The 4,389-nt window shown below is 52.8% G+C and overlaps 1 non-coding gene across 1 annotated transcript; it reads left to right on the top strand.

Moving 5' to 3' along the window:
* The first annotated feature begins 1,108 nt into the window (after window positions 1–1,108).
* TRNAK-CUU (transfer RNA lysine (anticodon CUU)) lies at window positions 1,109–1,181 on the top strand. The gene has a single exon. It is a non-coding gene; the product is annotated as a tRNA-Lys (tRNA).
* The last annotated feature ends 3,208 nt before the right edge of the window (window positions 1,182–4,389 follow it).

Below are 4,389 nucleotides of genomic sequence, written 5' to 3'. Positions count from 1 at the left end.
TGGTCTCCTCATGAAGCTAGTGGGAAGTAACTCTGCCAAATGCAGGTTTCTCAGTGAAATCTGTGGTCACTCTTGTGTCTTGGGAATCCTTGGGAAGTCTTTAGGTGGTATCACAGGGAGGAGGACCTGCTTTCCCTTCTGCCAGTGTGTGAGAGAGGAAGTTAGTTACCACTTTGCTCCCATCCAGCTTCTTCTGCTCCTTCCCTTTCTTGCAGGTGAGACTACAAAAGACAGCCTCCAAGCTCAAAATGTGACTCTTTCTTGCATGGGTTTGTTTTTTCCCCCTGAGAAGCATCCCTGGAAAGGTGACTCACCACGAGATCTTGACAAGCCCTCTGACTGGAGGCTCTTGTGACCATCCCAGCACTGGCGTTACATGAACTCAGGCTCCTAAGCTATATTGCCAACGTGTGCTGTGTTCTGCTTTGTCAAAGAGGAGAGCTGACAGTAGCTCTCTGCTCTCCCTCTTTGCAGCTGCTTGGTGGAGGCTGCCAGCGGCCATGTTGCTCTCTACTGAAAGCACTGTCACCTTCTTGTTTCCAGGTTTGTGCATAAAGGTGCAGCTTCAGGAAAGGCCTTTGCTGAGCAGGCTGAGAGAAAAGGTACTGTAACGCCACAAAGAGCAATTGTAGGGGGCCACGTGACTCTGTATGTATGTCTTCCCCTCATAGGCCTGTGTGTCTCCCATGCCAGAGAGACCCTCTCCAGTGGCCAGGCTGTCCCAGCTGGCCCCCATTTCAGAATGCAGATCTGAGAAAAGAATGACCCCAGAAGACGCCAGGGAGCAACAGGGTCCTTCAGGAAGGGAAGGCCGAACAAGATGAGGAATGTGAGAGGGCCAAAAACCTCATAGGAAAGCAGACTGGAAAGCACGAGGAGTCAATGCTCTGTCCACAGAGGCCCATGCATGAGCAGGCCAGCATGTCCTTCCTGTGCAAACCACCGAAGTGGTGCAGGTGTGAAGAACTTTGCCATTTTGTCATTCGAGAGGAGGGCCTTGCTGTCAAGGGCATAATTTCCTGCAGTCATCTTCCTTTAATGAAGACCAATGATGTGGAGGGGACAGGCAAGGAGACCAAGGCACGAGCCGGAGAGCATCAAATAGGTGGCCTGGCTAGCTCAGCTGGTAGAGCATGAGACTCTTAATCTCAGGGTCGTGGGTTCGAGCCCCACGTTGGGCGCTTGAGCTTTTCTTCAAGCTCAAGAGCGGTGTATCCCTATGATGTAAGAAGTGCAGCAAAAGGGGCAGGAGGCCTGAGTGGGTGAGCAAGGATCTCTTGGCCAAATTCAGACAGAAGAAGAAAATACACAGAATGTGCAAGAGGGGACAGGCTCCTTGGGAGAATTATAGGAATGCAGTCAGAGTATGTAGAGATGCTGCGAGGAAGGCTAAGGCCCATTTGGAGTTGAGCCTTGCAAGGGATGTCAAGGACAACAGGAAGGGCTTCTTCAAATATATCAGCAGCGAGAGAAGGACTAGGGAAAATGTGGGCCTCCTACTCCATCAGGCATGGGCCCTGGTGACAAGGGATACAGAGAAGGCAGAATTAGTGAATGCCTTCTTTGCTTCAGTCGTCACTGCTAAGGGCAGCCCTCATTAACCGTGTAGCCTGGATGTGAGGGAGAAAGTCCAGAGAAGGGAAGACTTTCCTTTGGTTGAGGAGGAAAGGATTAGAGACCTTCTGGGCAGGCTAGACATCCACAGATCCATGGGCCCAGATGGGATGCACCCACGGGTACTGAGGGAGCTGGCGGATGTTGTTGCCAAGCCACCAAGCTGCTCTCCATCATCTTGGAAAGGTCCTGGAGAAGTGGAGAGTTGCCTGAGGACTGGAAGAAAGCCAATGTCACTCCAGTCTTCAAGAAGGGCAAGAAGGAGGACCCAGGCAACTATAGGCCAGTCAGCCTCACCTCCATCCTTAGAAAGGGGGATGGAACAGCTCATTCTGGATGTCATCTCCAGACTGATGGAGGAAAATATGGTGATCAGGAGTAGTCAGCATGGATTCACCAAGGGGAAATCCGGCTTAACCAACCTGATAGCCTTCTATGATGGACTGACTGGCTGGGTAGATGAGGGCAGAGCAGTGGACATTGTGTCCCTTGACTTCAGCAAGGCTTTTGACACTGTCTCCCATAACATCCTCCTAGAGAAGCTCAGCAAGTGTGGGTTAGATGAGTGGAGAGTGAGGGGGATTGAAAAATGGCTGAAAAGCAGAGCTCAGAGGGTCGTCATCAGTGGCGTGGAGTCTAGTGGGAGGCTAGTGGCGTCCCCCAGGGCTCAGTACTGGCTCCCATCCTGTTCAACTTCTTCATCAATGACCTGGATGAGGGGACAGAGTGCCTCCTCAGCAAGTTTGCTGATGACACCAAGCTGGGAGGAGTGGCTGACACACCTGATGGATGTGCTGCCATTCAGAGAGACCTGGACAAGCTGGAGAGCTGGGCAGAGACAAACCTCCTGAGTTTCAACAAGGGCAAGTGCAGAATCGTGCATCTAGGGAAGAATCATCCTAGCTGGGGGCTGACGTTCCGGAGAGCAGCTCTGCAGAGAAAACCTGGGAGTGCTGGAGGATGACAGGTTGACCATTAGCCAGCAATGCGCCCTTGTGGCCAAGAAGGCCAATGGTCTCCTGGAGTGCATTAGGAAGAGTGTTGCCAGCAGGTCGAGGGAGGTGATCCTGCCCCTCTACTCAGCCCTGGGGAGGCCTCATCTGGAGGACTGTGTCCAGTTCTGGGCTCCCCAGTACAGGAGAGACATGGAGCTACTGGAGAGAGTCCAGCGTAGGGCTACAAAGGGCTACAAAGATCATCAGAGGGTTGGAGCACCTGCCCTATGAAGAAAGGCTGTGAGAAGTGGGCCTCTTCAGCCTGGGGAAGAGAAGACTGAGGCGGGATCTTCTCAATGTGTATAAGTACCTGAAGGGAGGGTGTCAAGGGGACAGGGACAAACTCTTTCCAGTTGCCCTGTCTGACAGGACAAGAGGCAATGGGCAGAAACTGAAGCACAGGAAGTTCCGCCTGAAGGTGAGGGGGAATTTCTTCCCTGTGAGAGTGATGGAGCACTGGAACAGGTTGCCCAGAGAGGTAGTGGAGTCTCCTTCTCTGCAAATATTCAAGGCCCGCCTGGAAGCAACCCTGCCTACCATGCTCTAGGTGACCCTGCTGAGTGGGGAGGTTGGACTAGATGATCTCCAGAGGTCCCTTCCAACCTTGCTGATTCTATGATTCTATGAGTGAGGTGAGACTCTTGTGGGCATGGCTTTGTGTCACCTGGGCATGTGCGAGGCAGCCCTTTCGCTGGTGATGTTGTCTGTATCAATGCTGGGAGGTTATGAGCACATGCTCCAAGGATGTGAGTTGTCTTTGGTGTGCAGGGAAGTGTGCAGCAGTTTTTTGGTAAGACTCTCCCATGAGGCTTCATGTGTGTGTCCTTCTGATTTGCAGGTTTGCAGATGAGCAGTACCTGAGCAAAGCCAAGCAAGAGGCTGCCAGCCAATTCACTGAGCCCGCCCAGAAAGAGAAGGCAAGAGAAGGCGGCTCTGGGGAGCAGAAGGGCCAAAGAGGTAAGGTAACAGCTGTCATGCTTTTGAGAACGTGGCCCTGGGTAAGCAGTGGGACAAGGCAATCCCCCTGTGCAATGTGTCCATTTAGGAAAGGGATAGGGAGTGGGGAGCAAAATGGGGAATCGGAAAGGTCCAAGGGCCTCCTTGGAAGTGTGCGCTCAGGTTACAGTCACCCAGGAATGGACAGGGTTGCCTGTCCTTCCTGTGGTCTCCATCCCAGAGAGGTGGTTGAGAAGACCTTCCTTGTCCTGTACTTCCAGAAGGTCTTGCTGGTGAGTGGGTCCTCTGCTGAGGCTCTCTTGTCCACTCCAAACAAGTGAGGAGGAGGTAACAGGAGAGAAGAGAACAAAGGTGTGTGCTGGAGTGTATGGAGTGAGATGAGACTCTTGGGAAGTGGCTTTGGGTGCACCCTGTGTTCTTGCATGTGTGTGAGGGAGCTGTTTCCTTTTGCCCTGTTGCCTGTAGTAGTGCTGAGAGGTTGTGATCAGGTGCCCAAGGACTCAAGGTCTCCTGGCTGGATTGGCAGCATGTGTCAGTTTTTGGAGAGACTCCTGTGGGAGGTTTCATTTCTGTGTCTTGGTTTTCAGGATCGCAGATGAGCAGTGCGTGGGCAAGGCTGAGGCACAATGAGCTGCCAAATCGGTAGAGCTGATGCAGAGAAAGAAGGGAGAAGGAGGCAGAGTGCTGGACACAGTGAGGATTGTTTGAGGGCCAAGGAGCACATGGAGAAGGGGACTCCAAGGTTGGAGGAGTCTGTGCTCAGTCTGCAGTAGCCAATGCATGAGCAGACCAGCACGTGCTCCTTGTGGCAACCGTCCCAGCG

Source organism: Rhea pennata, unplaced genomic scaffold, assembly GCF_028389875.1.
Source record: "Rhea pennata isolate bPtePen1 unplaced genomic scaffold, bPtePen1.pri scaffold_31, whole genome shotgun sequence".
NCBI classification, from domain to species: Eukaryota; Metazoa; Chordata; class Aves; order Rheiformes; family Rheidae; genus Rhea; species Rhea pennata.
This window is presented reverse-complemented; position numbering and strand designations above follow the sequence as displayed.